This window comes from Condylura cristata, unplaced genomic scaffold, assembly GCF_000260355.1.
Source record: "Condylura cristata isolate star-nosed mole 26May11 unplaced genomic scaffold, ConCri1.0 scaffold00004, whole genome shotgun sequence".
Taxonomy (NCBI): domain Eukaryota; kingdom Metazoa; phylum Chordata; class Mammalia; order Eulipotyphla; family Talpidae; genus Condylura; species Condylura cristata.
The window spans coordinates 50366423-50382538 of record NW_004567105.1 but is presented as its reverse complement, the minus strand read 5'-3'; positions in this window follow the sequence as shown (position 1 = coordinate 50382538).

The following is a 16116-nucleotide window of genomic DNA, read 5'->3' as shown; positions in this document are numbered from 1 at the left end:
AAAATACAAAATTAATTTTAAAATAAACTTAGAGATGGGCCCCAACTTTTTCTTCTTTACATGGCCAACTCCATGGGGGCTTCTGGAACTCAGAGGGAATTAGGTGACATTCTTCTGTCCTATATATTGGGCAGATTTCTGTTATTGAGCTGGACCTGTCAGATTGGAAGTCCTAGCTCAGTCCCTCCCTACTCTTCTATAGCACTCAATCAACCATGTATTAATCCAAGAAACAGAGAAAAAATGCTTCATCACAGCAACTATAATCTTTCAAGGTTTGATTGTCTCTAGCCATGAAATTATTCTGAGATATCCTTTCCTAGAGTGACTACCACTCTAGGAATTACCCTACAGAAATGAATTCAGCAAGGCATATGTACAAAAACCTACACATAGGGCATTTTGAATAGTGACCATCATATGACAATATGCTTATTTCTGTTATTCAGAAGGGAGGGAGTGGTGATTGTCTAGGGATAGGGACATAAATCGTGGTACCCATGATACACAGAATATTATACTGCTTTGAAAATGACATGGAGATACACACAGATATAGGAAGTTATTTGCTATGGTGAAAAAGCAGAAAATTACAATGGCCTATCTTCATAGACATACACACATTAGCTATTTTATATAAATATACGTGTGTGTGTACATGTACAACTACACCAACACCAAGTTTAGAAAGCAGAAATTTAACAGTAGTTAGAAGACAGGTAGCAGAATTATGAATGACCTACAGGTATATTTTTAAAATTCTTTTGCCTTATCCCTACTTTCTAAGTATTTATAATGAACACATGACCCTCATGAGGAAGGAGAACACAGAGGTGACAAGAAAGCTGTGTGCAAGTCGGGTGTCAGCTACTTTCTGCCAATATGAACCTGTGTAAATAAATCTCTTCCAGCATTACTTTCCCTATTAAAAAAGAGAATTGTGCCCCCAAATCATGTCTTTCTCTTAGCACTGCGATGATACTTAATGTGTAGTGCTTAATCCAGATATCAGCCCATAGTTAGCCTTCAAATCAATGGATTCCTTTCAAACAGGGTAGATTTAAGGACATAAACAAATATGCTTGCTGAGTTCTTCAGAGGACATCACCAGAATGTATATCCAAAGCATCGCTCTCCCACATCTGAAGTGTAAGACAGCCCAGTTGAGTTGGAGGAATGGGTGGGAGAAGGGGAAGCCACTTGCTAAAATAGCCACCTTCTAGTATGATTCCAAATAGCAAGCAGGATCTGTTCCAGAGGCTTCTGGAACACTGCTGGCAAATCTGCTCAGCCAGGCACATGACCCAATCACTGTCCTCATTCCCTCCCAAGGTGTCGTTCCTCATTAATGTGCCCCTGCAGCTGGCCATTCAGCAGGCCCAAGCCTCTTAGCAGCAGGTAAGGGAGGGAGGCAGTGGGGAAGGAAATCTGGAGCAAGGAGGGAAGTGAGCAGCTACTAGCAGTCTGAAAAGGAGAGAAATGTAGCAGTGGTTAATGAATCAAAATGTGTCCCTCAGTCCTGTGTCAACATCGGAAGACCAGGAATCTGGTGTGAGACATTCGGGGTATCTATTTTTCATGATAAAATAGAGGAAACCATATTCATCTTCTCTGAGGGAGCCATTCATTTATTTTTATTATCCAACCTAAAGTAGGTCTCTTGCAACAGCTGTCTTTCTTAGAGGAGCCTTATTTTTATTATATTTTACTCCATGCTATTATATAAGCCATTGATAATACACGTTTATTCGTTTGCTTCTTTATCTCCAATGTTCTGGGGGAAACTAGAAACCAAACACCACGGGTATGCTGACAGGCACGTCCCAGGAGGAGGCACTTCCTCCCAAGTGACCCTGCCATTTGAGGCACTGTGAAGTTCTCATTATAACCATTCCAGCTGTTTCCTAGGCGTAACCCAGTCCATCTGCTTGCCCACAACCCATGCACTTTGCCAAAGGCGATGGTTTTCTATATCCCTAAATCCTCTTAAGGCCTGACACCACCTCTAGTCCCCTGTATCCACACTGCCTGCCTTGATAATACCAAGTTGGATCAAAAGCAGAGTCAAGGGGAGCAATACCAGTGATACTCAGAAAATGAGATTTTTAAAGTACTACGCAGCATTTCCAACATAAGACGTATTCTAAAGCTTCATTTCCCTGTACTTATAGCACTATTTTGAACTCCAAGTTGTTTGCTGAGATTTAAAGCGTGCCGACTGTACAGGGTCCTAAGCCTGGAGGGGGTTATTTGACCTCAGTCAAAGCAGAGGACACTGCCTTCCTGGGGTTTATGCTCCAGTGGAGGAAAGGGACAACAGACAAGGACAGAAGTTAGTGCATCCAAGCAGGTAGACCAGCAAGTAAAAAGGGCTGAGATGGGAGCAAAGTTGTTACGTGTAAGAATTAGAAAGGTCTGTGTGGCAGCTAAAAGCAACTAGACAGACTAGATACAGACTAGATACAGGGCATTCCTTCCAGATGTACCCTAAAAAGTAAAATTCTCCACTGCCTCCAGAAATGAGGTAAACTAGCAATAATAGCATCAATAATGGCAGCTAAGTTAGCTCCATAGCAAGCATGATACAAAAGAACTTCCCAAGTCATATTTCATTTGCTCCACGGAGACAACCATAGGAGATATATTTGATCACTCCCATTTTTTGTGATGAAGCAACCGAAGCTTAAGGAGGTTAAGGACTCACAAATTTCACAAGGCCATTAATTGGAGGAGATCTGTGCTGAGAACCTAGAAAACCTGACTCCTGGGCACTTCTGTTCCTCCTGAGTACCCCCCGAACCCCAAATGGCACCCTCTCTCAGAGAGCCAAGCTTAGGTCCTGCAATGATGGTGACTTGGCTTCACCTATTCACAATCCAGGAAAATATCAAACAATTTTAGACCAACAAGGCAAAAAGGCAAAAGCCATTAGTTCGTATTTTTTAGCAGCTCTGTGCAAGGTTCTGCTTGCCACCCACATATTCTTTTATTAAGCTATAATAAGCCTCAGATGAAAACTGTTGCCATAGGTGAAGCTTACTTTAACATATGGTTGATCCAACTGAAGAAAAACATGTTAAAACGCATTTTTAAAATCCCAATTTACTTGTATAATGGTTTTCTTAAAAAAAAAAAATCTCAGGATCCTGGTTTGCAGATGCATTCCACATGCTGGGGTGTGGACTTGTGGACATGTCCCGGGGTTATGTGCTAAACTGATAACAAAGCCTCAGCCCCCATGGAATTTGGCTTTCCATGTTTGATTTGAAGTATGTTGCAAAAACATAAAGTGGTAATCGGTGGCTTTGTAAACTTGGTTAAGGACAATGTGTTTCTAACTTGAGAGCTAGCTGGGATATTCAGGAGGACACGGCTACTCAAACACCCTCCACTACAGAAGACTTTCCCTTGTTCTTGGAAGGGGATGCTGGTCAAGAGGTTCTCTCTGCTTGGGGAAGGCAAAGGGGCAGGCATGAGATGGATCACCAAGGAAGGATCAAACTGAACTGTTCTAGAGCTTTCTCTTGGACATGATTGACATCAGCTGGGAGGGAACACTTAATGAAGACTTGGTTGTGTCTGGAATGTTCCACATGTTTTTCTCCTGCATCACTTAGTCCTCACCACAGTCTTCTGAAGACAGTCTTAACATCTCCGTGGGGCTAGCTTAGCACACTGAGGTCTTAACATCTCTGTGGGGCTAGTTTAGCACACTGAAGCACCCATGCCCGGTGTCACACAGCTCCAGAGTGGGGTGCACTCCGTGACTGGATGGGCAGACCCGTAGTTACTCAGGCCCCCTCAGCTCTAGAGTTGAAGTGCTGCTCTTCTCCAATCCACACCTGGATATCTACCAGCCATCATTTTCCAAGCACTGGCCATGTGCTTTCTACTCTGTGTGACCTGCCTACAATTATCACCAACTAGCACAGCAAGTTTTACCTTTTCTACACACACTTATTTTATTTAATACTATTTAAGGTTTCTTAAATTTTATTACATTTATGTCACAGGAAATTATATTTCCATAGAAAACCAATATATTTTGCTATAAATGGAAGCCAACCATTTTTTAAAATACATAAAATGTCCAGACTAAGCAAATCGATAGGCAGAGAGTAAATGAGTGGTAGCGAGTGACTTGGAATAGAGGAGGGGGGTTGACGGGATAGTAAAGGGTTTGGGTTTCCAAGTAATAAAAATATCAGAAAATTGATGTGGAGATGGATGCCCTGTTTGTAAATATATTAAAAGTCATAGAATTATGTACTTTTTAAAATTTATTTATGCATACAGAATTGGGGTATAGGTCAGAGGTGCAGGGGTGGTGAGAGGATTCACCACAGACAGATTGGGGAGCAGAACAGGCAGACCAATGAAGTACACCGCTGAAGGAAGGAGTGGGCTGGTCAAGAGAGGTCTGCTGCGTCCTGTGAATTATGTACTTTAAATGAGTGAATTGCTTAAGATGTAAACTGTATCCATAAGGCTGTTTTTCAAAAGATTACATGACCCCTCACCTTAAGATAAAAGTGACTTGTTATTCAAACAAATAAAACAAAGAACAAAGAATATCACAAATTACTACTTCCACATTCCAGTTACCCACCAGCAGGCCTGAGCACTACCTTCTTGCTTAAAAAGGGAAAGTAAATTCACTTCCACACCCACTAGGAGGAACTATTATTAGAAAGACAAACCCTAACAGGTGTAGGAGAGGATGTGGAGAAATTCTAACCCTCATACATTTTTGGTGGGAATGTAAATAGGGTAGACATTTTAGAAAGATTTTCTTTGGTGGTTTCTCAAAATGTTGTAAATAGAGTTACCATATGAACTGGCATAGTGATTCCACTCCTAGAAAATTGAAACCCAAGAGAACTGGAAAGATATACAAACATCTTGTACAAAAGTGTTCAGAGCTGCGTTATTATAATAGCCAAAGAATAGAAACAGCCACTTTTGTTCCTTCCATCAAGCTATGAGAGAATAAACGGAAAATAGTATAGCCATACAGCTATAAGCTGTAAGCGGAGTGGAGCGCTGATTCATTCTACAACATGAGAGAACTCTGAAGACGTTATGATAAAAGGGGGGAAAGACAGGACAGGTTGCATATTATATGATTCCAGCTACATGAAGTGACTAGAGTAAGCAAAGCCACAGCAGAAAGTGGGCTAGCGGTTACCAGGACAGAGGAGGGAGGAGAGGGGAAGTGGTAAGTGACTGCTAATGAGTTATAAGGTTTCTTTTCGAAGTGCTGAAGTGTTCTAAAATTGACTGTGATAATGGCTGCACAAGCCTGGGAATACACTAAAAAACACTGAATCATACAATTCAGACTGAATTGCATGTGAATTAAACCTGTTAAGAATTTTTAAAAATTTCCTTTCGTTGCCAAAGAAAAGTAAATTCAGACTGTAATTTATTATAATGTCTTGTCCACGAGTCGTTTCAATCTTGCACAACACCACTGCCAAGGATGGCATAGTTGGGCAAACATCAGGCCTGCCAGGGTTGGGATTCTGAATGCCAAATGCTAATGAGTCACAAACTCAAGCTTCCATACACCAGTGTTTTGGGAAATCAGAAGTCCTTCGTTTTTCTTCTCAGAGACCAGGGCATAATTCATTTCTCTAATGCTCAGTTTCCCGTAGAGGGAAAACATAAACCTTAGGACCTTAAGGATTTCTTTTTAATTATTTGTTCACTCCTTTAAATAATATTTACTACCCCCCTAATAGGAGCCACACACAGGCCTAGATCATGAGTCCACAGAGGTGAATAACTCAGCGGCGGTCTCTGTCCTTATGAAGTTATGTTCTAGAAGAGAAAACTCCCTCAAAAATATAGTATAAAACAAGAAATAATGACAGAATGTTTAGTGCTATGAACAAAAATAAATCAATTTAATGAGGTAGATGGGGAGGGAAGATTGCTATTTAATGGAGGATGGCCAGGAGGAAGAGGTCCAGTTTGGTGAGAGCCCCAAATGAAATAAGGGAACAAGCCATGCTAAGTCCTGGTAGAGGAGAAGGCGAGAAGGTTTGGTGTACTCAGGGACAGGAAGAAGGTGTCAGATTGAGCAATGGGAGTGGGGCTGAGCTCAGTCAGTGGGTATTTGGGGCCTAACACCCTAAACCCTAACACTTGGGTTTAGCTGTCAGTATGAAGGGAAGCCACAGGAAGTTTCTGAGGAGGAGGGATGTATGATTTTTTTTTTTAAAGATTTATTTATTTGTGCATACAGAACTGGGGTACAGGCCAGAGGCTCAGGGGCGGCGAGAGGCTTCACCAGAGACAGAGTGGGGAGCAGAATAGGCAGATCGACGAAGTACACTGCTGAGGGGAGCAGCGGGCGGGTCAGGAGAGGTCTGCCACGCCATGTGGTCACCTCCAGAGCAGGAGGGAATCGAACTCATGCGGAAGTGGCTTTAGCTTCTTAGTGCTGTGCTTTAACCCGCTGTGCCACCATGGAGGGCCGGGATGTATGATTTTCAAAGGCTACTATGTCTGGTGTGTGAATGGCATGAAGAGTCAGGAAGGGAAGCAGGGGTGTTAGACTCGGGCAGGGAGGCAGAAGAAGGAACTCAAAGAAGAAGGCCAGACAGGCCAAACAGGGATGCATTTTGAAAGTAGAGCTGAGCAAAAGTTGCTGAGAGTCTAATGGATGATATAAGAAAGAGGAACATTGAAGGAAGAATCCTAGGCTTCTGGCCCAAATAAGAAAGGAACTACCACAGTAAACTGCTTAGAAACAGACACTGGGAAGATACTCAAAAAATATCAATAGGCCTAGTGGCTGAGGGGTTAAGTTGCAGTGCTATCTGGGTTCAATCCCCGGCCAGGGAGGTGATCCACATAGCGTGGCACCTCTCCTGGCCCGCCCACTGCTCCACAGCAGTGTACTTCGTTGATCTGCCTATTCTACTCCCCACTCTGTCTCTGGTGAATCCTCTCACCCCCTCCCCCTCAAAACCTCTGATCTACACCTGGTTCTTCTACACAACAATAAATAAAAACTTAAAAAATATATATTAACCACCATCAGCATACCAGCGTCATTATAACCACCGCTAATACTACAACATCCACCAGCCTTACCACTGTGGTCATTACAACCTCATCATCACCATCAAGAACAAGGGAAGGTGGCAGGAACAGCAGAGGAGACCAGCAGAACAAATAACCTGCATCCAAGCCAACAGACTTGTTCCAGACACACACAAAGGAAACATCACCTGCCGCGGGATGTTACCCAAGTTGCAGAGTTGAACGCATACTACACACTTGCTACCCCACCCCCGTCATCACACATGCATATTGTTTATAGCCTCTTTTCATGTTATAGCCTCTTCAGGGACTCCTGTATTTACCCTCAGTCTTTTGGCTGGCCCCCATCCTAGTCCAAGTCCTCAGTGAAGCAAACCTTCCCTGCCCTCCATTCCAAACAACCTGATGTATCTTCCCAAACTCCTGACATTTACATTTGGAACATTCACATCTCAACTAAGTGTTTCAGTGTCCACAAAATGCAAGCAATGTGCTCAAGACCAGCACTGGCCTAAAGCTAATTCATTCTATAATTGGAACCTCAAAAAAAAAATTAATTGCACTCACACATTCCTAACCCCTAAATCCCCATATGCCCAAAATACATCTATGACTCTCCTGTTCCTCAAGGCACCTTAGCTTTCTACTAGGGGAACTGCTGAGCGATCACCTCCCCAGGGTGACAGAAAAGAATCCCACTTTGGTATATATCATCATGAAGGTCAGTAGCCAAATAGGACAGCAAGTTCAAGAAAAGAGATGCAGCTTTGCATTTTTCTGGTGAGCCTAGATGGTGAGCTACAACTATTTACCATTCCAGCAAACCCCAAACATATGTTAAACAGCCTGTTAGCTCTTGGAAACCCGTCATTTAGCATTCCTTCTCCAAAAAATGCAATGTTATGTAATATGATTGATCTCAGAATCCCAGTATAAAATCCTTAAACAGGAGGATCCCACAGCTAGAGTCGAAGAGAAATTCAAGTTTCAGTCAAGAAAGGTTATGACTGAGGGGTAGGAGAGATCAGGAGCAGCTCTCTTTGAACTTTACTTGTAAAATACTAATTTGTTCTTGTTAAAGTCTTGGGCCTTCCCTGGTGGTGCAACTGGTTAAAGCACAGCACTATGAAGCTATTACAACCACTGCAGCACAAGTTCGATCCCCAGCCAGCGAGGTGACCCACATGGCATAGCAGACCTCCCCTGACCTACCCACTATTCTCCTCAGCAGGGTATTTCAGTCGATCTGCCAGTTCTGCTCCCCACTCTGTCTCTGGTGAATCCTTTCACAACCCCCCACAACTCTGACCTGTACCCCAGTTCCGTATGCATAAATCAGTAAATTTTTAAAAATTTTTTTTTAAAAAGCTCATGACTTGTTTGCAAGCAGGGATTGCTATTTCTCAAGTTTCTGGTTGGCCCCAATTACTTGCTTTCCAGTACTGACTGGTCAGTATGCTGCAATCATTTTGCTAAAGAAAGCAAATCCCTTCATCCAGGACTAAATCCATGCCAATATTTTGGGGACCTGTATGAGCATGGGGAGGAAAGAGAAATGATGACTTTGATCCAGTGAACAAAACTCCTTATAATTAGGTTGGTGGTTTCTATGGTAACGAGGAGCTGACTCTTTTATTTGAAATAAAAAATAGCAACACTCCAGCTGTCCTTGCCGTCCGGACGCTCCAAAGCAAATGAGAGATTTGATTTCACATTTGCTATGACTACTGAGGACGTTAAACCACATATTTTACTTGTTGTCAAGTTTTTGTGAGACACTAAATCCCATTCTCCTGAGAAAACAGGTGTGAAAAACAAAAGCAAAAAAATACCACAACAAAATAATGTTCCCTCTCTGCCAGTGGCATGCTGTTTCTTTCTTTCTAATTATCCTAACACACATGAAATGACTTCCTGGAAGAAAACTGCTATTGGTGGTTCATCTTGAAAAATCAATGGAGATCTCCAAAATACATTTCCACGTTTACAACAACAGCATCCACTATTCTTAGGGACTTTACCAGAGACCAGATACCATGCAAGGTCTTTCCCTGCGAGAGCTCCCAAAATGCACCAAGCAATTCAAGGAGGTGGATCCTGATGTCATGTTAATGAAATAACAAACGAAAGGCTTACGAGGGGAGGTAACTTGCCCACCACCTACCTATAAGAGCTTAAAGTCCACCCCAGTTCTAGCTGATAGCAGCCTGTGCTTTGTGCTGCTTACAGTGCTCTACTCTGACTTTACTTTCAGACCAAAAAAGTTCATTTACCTGGCAGGTGAAACCACTACTGGAAGTGCCCCCGGGAGGCCTGCCAACCTTGCAGGACCCTCCAGCTCACCTCTGGGACCAGCCCACACTCTTTTCCTCCCTCCATGTATTACCCTTATAATATGCCAGAGACCCTAGGACATCATGAGGGGGACCGCCTGAAGTCAGGAAAGCCAAGGGGGTGCTGACAACTACACCCTGAAAGAGTTAGTACTGCAATGGGGGCATGCACTGGCAGCTGGGTCACTAAGAGGAGGCCAAGAGGCAGAGAGGGCATTAGTGACACTAGAGTTAAGTCTGGGTGGAAAAGCAAATGTTCATCGGCCACAGAGAGAGAGCCAGCCTCTGGGGCAGAGTAAGAGATGGTGCAGAGAAGGCTACGTGAGAAAGGGAATGGCACCGTCAGGGGATCTTGGCAGGAGGACAAGGCTGAGGTAGGTCTGGACAGTTCTGCAAGGTCTCCCACGTGCATCTTGCATGTGTCAGTGGGTTGAGGACAGGCGATGAAAGAGGAGAAAAGAAAGAATTGTTAGTACTGGCAGGGCAGACGCTTCTCCTCCCTTCACAGTCTTAGTTTTCATATTCTAGAAATCTGAATTCATTTGAAATTATGAAATTATTTTGGTTATACATAGTTCTGAGGACTGAACTGCATGAACCAAGAAACTCTAAGCATTAGCTAGGACTGCTTACATGGATGTCTCTACCAAGACATCCAGTGCTCTCAGAACAGGAATTTTATTTTAGTCATCTTTATCTCATGTCTAGTAAGACCTAGCATATAACAAACATTTCACAGATGCCAAATGAGTGAATAGAAATGGTCAACACACACTTATTCTTTGTTACATTAAATATGTATCAGCCCCTGCTTTAAGCCAGCTGCTATGCAAAGCTTCATCTCATTTAATCTTCACACATGCTCTACGTGGGAGGTACTATATTAGTCTTGCTTTATAAATGCAGAAAGTGAGGGTCAGAGGAGCTGGGACTTGCCTCAGCCACAGGGAAGTCACTGGCAGAATCACATGTAAAGCCCCATTTGCGTCGTCTCAAAGCTCATGTTCTCCATCAGCAGGTTTTGATAAAAAAATGATTTGACTGATTACTGTAAGAAGAGACACTTCATTAATATAATAGTGCCAGGCACGCAGTAGGGGCACAGTGAAATTACATTGATTGGAAACGTGATTAAGAACCTGCTGTGTACAATGTACTGGGGTATATTCAAAGATCAATATTATGTATTTCCTGCCTTTAGGGAGCCCCCAGCCCAGATGACTCAGAAACTCTTGCAGTGTGATTCTGGATCAAGGTAGGGCTGCAGTTTCTGTGGCAAGACTCAATCTCATACAGAAATAGCAAACTGATTCCTCTGTAGGCCCTTTGCCAATTCAGTGCCCTTTATCCTTAGTCAGTGATAAACTGCCCTGGAGTTAGCTTTAGTGCACCAAACCTTTCCCCCATCTCTCTACTCAATAAGTTTAGTTGAGGTTGGATTCACACCCTGACCCAACCCAGATATAGAAAATCAGAGCACTTACTCTTCAAGGTCCCAGTTCCAGGGAAGAACACAACCCTACCCAAGTTCATCTCTAGAATTTTTTCCTGAAATTATCTGTAAAACTAGAGTTTTGGAAGTGGGGTTTTCAGAAGAGGTTTATCAATGAACTATCATCTTCCCCCAAGGGTGCAGATAACATGCCAGTGAAGCCAAGGCAGAGGGAAGGAGATCCAAGCAATAGAGAGACCTATTTCCTAGTAATGTTGTTTGTGATTTTACACAAAGCTTTTGCCTAGTTATTCAATGATCTCACCCACTAAACTCATGATTTCTGCATTTAAATACTTCTGAGTTTGGTCTCCAGTACCTGTGATCCAGAGGCTGAACTAATAGAGCTCCACTATTAGAAAGAGCTGGAAAATGAGAATGGAACCATATGGTGGGCTAAGACTTGTTGAAGAAAACCTGGAGGCAGAAAGGTTATGCTCGGGCACCCCAAAGTGCCCTTTGTATGAACTGCAATAAGGGACATTCTACAGTATGGCACTGAAGACCCCATTCTCCAGGCACAATGTTTACCTCCTACAGCCTTGGGGTTCATCGATTCAGTCCCGGGGTGATCAGGAGTTGATGCAGCTTCCAAGAAAAACACACAAGAAAGAAACTCACCCACTTAATATTATGGAGCCTCTTCTTTGTACCGTATCAAAGCTAGCTAAAACACCGAAGCCAATATTGGCTGCAAATTTTTCTCTCTCCTACTTCAAAGGGGACTTCAGACATCTTTCATACTAGGCTTTACAGCCCATAAGGCAATTAAGAGGAAAAGAGAACAGAGACCAACCTCCCCGCCCCCACCTCCTGCCCTCCATGTAGCAGAAGGATTGTTTTTGGATAGCTAAGATAATGGTGTCGATCTATTTGGAAGTAAATTAGATTCTATAGCTTATGGAAATGAATACGAAAGGGAAATGGATGGGATCGCTGAGGAATGATTTCTGGAAGGAACCAACATATCCGCAGACATCAAGATGGAGAGGAGAGCTGAGACTGCTGAATAATACTCTGATGTTCTCAGTCCAGAGGCCCTAAATCTGGCGTTCCAGGTTGCAATGCTAGAAACTGGCCACTTCATCGGGGTGACCAAGTGCTTCATTAGCAAAGGAAAGTTTGAGGGCCCAGATGCCTTTCCCAGTGCAGAGGGCCATGCTGCTCCCTGACTGAAAAACAGGCAGAACTCTGGACTTGGCAATCACAGCAGATCAGGACTCGATGCCCAACTGGGCACCTATGAAGTACTTAAAAGTGGATGAAGTCATTTAAAGTCAGCAAGTCTGAAAGACAGACCTGGCTATTTACCAACATCCTGGAAGAAAATTAATGCTAAGGCTAACGAATTCAAATGTCTGCGGAGGTGGCAGGAACAAAGGTAAGATTCCTCAGTGAAACAACCATCCACTAGATCAAAGTTTTAAACACCAAAACTTTTCAGTTTTGGCATGTTTTGCTTGCCTTGCAATAGTTACAAACAAAGCAAACCAATGTCTTGCCTCACAAATAGAACAGCTGAGAGGCAAAATTTAAAACAGCGCTGTCCAATAGAAATAAATGCGTTTTCAAATTTTCTTCTAGATAGAGTAAAAACATAAACACAAGTGAAACTAATTTTCACAACATATTTTATTTAAGCTAGAAAATCCAAAAATCATTGCCATATAGAGTTAATCTGTTACAGGGCAAAATGGGGGGTACCCCAGGACCCCCCAAAACCTGCCTGTTCTAAACAGATTTTGCCATTCACAGCATCAAGACAAAACATTCTCTACTGTGTAAAGCCTTCCATAGAAAAGAACTTTAATACAATTAGTATGCCACACAGAGACGAGAAAGAAGAACGTAGTATCCAAAGTTGCCCATCCCCTCATAGTAAATGCCCAGCCAAACAGGGCTGACTCAAAGCAGGTGACTACTTGCCATAAGTTTACGGTACCTTCTAGTGGGGACCCAGAAGAAGGGGGTTAGACAATTCTGCAAAGAAAAGAGCAAAATCAAACTCAAAAATAAAGGCTGCTATTGTCGGCTCCCCATGGGTCTCTCACTTATGCTTGCTTCAAGTGTATTCTTCCTTGTCTTTCGATAAGGGGGAAGAGATATCCTGAATGGACTCTACAGATACAGGTTTCGTGGGCTCCACCCCCACACCAGATACTGGAACTTCAAATCCCATCAACACCAAAGAGAAGCATGCTGGGACCTGAGGGTGGAGTTAAGCAGCCAGGTTAGATAAAACCAGACATGTGGGCTTCAGGGAGGTCTTGGCCTCATGGCTCACTACTTGTCTCTTGGTTCTTCACTGGCTTTCAGCTTGCTATTGGGGTTCCGGGTCAGCAGAACTGGTAGGATGCATTAGCCAATTTATCTCTAGCTCTTTCCCTGAGTTATTCATGTCCCTTTTCCCTTGTAAATAAACCCATTATTAACCTTTGTGTGTGTGTGCCTGCAGTTGAATCTTACATTCACGAGTGAGGACCAACCACCAATTCACACTGGGTTGCCCTGCCACAACTCCAGCCCCTGGCATAAGTCCAAGGCCAAGAAGCAAGCATGGTTTCTCCATGTTTGTGCTCTCTGTACCTCCTCCAGGCCTCCTCATCTCCCCCTTCTTTATTCCCAGTCTCCTGCCTCCTCTTTCCTTCTTTTTTTCACAATCTTTTCTTGCTTCTCCTCTCTGCCCAGCTTCACCCTACCTTAGGGTCAGGCAGAGAACCTGGAGCCTCCCATTTCTCTGGGGATTACCCTGTTACAAATACAAAAATTATTGAAATTGCTTGCATTCTCCTTATCATACTCAGTCTCCAAACTCCTATACGATGTCCCACTAAGTCTCATCTCAACCAGAATGAGCCACATGTTAAGTGTTCATAACCACACGGGATAAATCATTACACCAGTATCTAACAGAGGTCTTTTTTCAAGTCAAACCTAAATATCTCAAGAATTGTAAGATGACTGAATTTGGGGAAAAGAAAATGAGGCAATATTCACACAGACATCCTTGATCAGTCTTTTAGTGACTTAAGTATCACAGTGAGTTTGTCTATTTGTAATTGCTAATATAACTTTAATCATTTCCATTATCATTTTTTTAAGATTTATTCATTTATGCATACAGAACTGGGGTACAGGCCAGAAGTGCAGGGGCGGTGAAAGGATTCACCAGAGACAGAGTGGGGAGCAGAACAGGCAGAATGACAAAGTACACTGCTGAGGGGAGCAGCAGGCGGGTCAGGAGAGGTCAGCCACACCCATTTCTATTACCTTATTTCATACTTTCATACCTCATTTTTTACTTTTTCTCTCTTCTATTGATTTGATCAAGTTTTCTGGGTTTTTTTGGTCACCCTCCACCAAGCCACCTATGCCCACACCCCATCTGCCTTCCTCCCTCACCCCCCCATATTATAAAACTGTTATAAAAACCCTCTCTATTATAACTGGAAAGAAATCAAAATCACACCCATCAACCCCTCTTCCATATATTAACAGAATCAATGGGGCTTCCATATGTTCTCCATTTCTTTATTATTTCAGGTTTCACTTGAATTTGATGCATTAGTTCTTGGGCAGAAATCAAGAATATGTTTTCTCCATGGAAAAACTCAAGTTGCTGAACAGGTGAAACAAAACCAACTGCTCCCTGCAACCTTGGGCTATTGTGAGAAAATTCAGTCTCTAGGGGTAGTGGATCAGGAGATGAGAATTGAAACCAAACTTGGGATCTAGAAACCTGCATCTGCCTCTCCTGGCTGGAAGATGACTAAAGGCTAATGACTTAATTTCTTGGTGCCTCTGTTTCTGCATTTTCAGAATGACAATAGCTACTTGACTTAATGTAAGCTGGTTTCATGAGTCCATGCTTGATGCAGGATGAAAGTGCAATACAGGGTAAATTGCACAGTCAGTATCATTATAATTTTATTAAAAGCACTTATATAGAATAGTGGGTCTGGACCAAGTGAAGAACTTACCATGGCTACAAAATTTAAAAGGGCACCGAAAAACTCAGCGGTCAAGAAAGAGAATGCCTTAACTCAGTCTGGGTGAAAATTGAAATGGGGGCCCTCCCAGGTGAAGCAGCAGGTTAAAGCACAGCACCAAGAAGCTAAAGCCACTGCAGCATGAGTTCGATCCCCACCCCAGAGGTGACCTACATGGCACAGCAGACCTCTCCTGACCCACCCACTGCTCCCCTCAGCAGTGTACTTTGTCAGTCCGCCTGTTCTGCTCCCCACTCTGTCTCTGGTGAGTCCTCCCACCACCTCTGGCCTGTCCTCCAGTTCTGTGTGCATAAATAAATAAATCTTTAAGAAAAAAAAAAAACTTAAATGGAATATAAAACAATTGACAGAGGACAAAATTATCACAATTTTAAAATAAAAACAAGGTGAGTAAGACTGACTCCCCCACCTAGCCCCATTGCCTGGGGCCCCAGTATGTCTCTGTTTAGCACTGTTATGTCCGATCTTTTTTTTCAATTAATTTATCCCAAATCTTGGTATTTTGCCCACCTGCCATGGGCAGGCAAAGACCCCAACTCTATGTCCTTGGACTTCCAGGAAATTTAGCAGCTTTTGCTTACCCAGAGCCTCGTATCACCATGAGACGTGACTAGAGACCAGAATCCCAGCATGAGAGCCTGTAGGATTGAATCTGAGGCTCAGCTGCAGGGAAACAATGAGTTTTGTGTATTTCATATGATAAGGACGGTCCTGAGCGCATCCATCCATCAACCCCAGAAAGAGTGAGAGGCACCAGACAAAGGCTGGAGTGAGCAGTCAACCCTGCCTTGTCATTTAGAATTTTATTTTCTCCCCTTCTTCCCTGGAGACCCCTCTCACAATAGGCCCCGCTGGAGGGACCAGCCTCCCCTTGCCTTTCCTTCGTTAACAACAGCACAGATCAGATGCTGCAGAAACTGAATCTCCCCCAGACAAAGATGATTTAAATGGCAAATAAATACAGTATGTGGGAGTAATCAAAATCAGCAAGATGCAAGCCTCACTTGGAGCCCAGATTATTTTAAAGCATGAGCAGAATTGTCAATGAACTGTAAAAGAAAGAAGGGTGGAACATGCAAAAACAAAAACCCACCACCAGCCTGGCATTGCTGGGATGGAAAGATATTTTGCATTCTTTCAAACCAGAGCTGGATCTCTGACCATCAGCCAGGTGGCGGCCTTGCCTCCATGGCTGTCTACACGGACTTAAGTTTCCACAACCCAACTT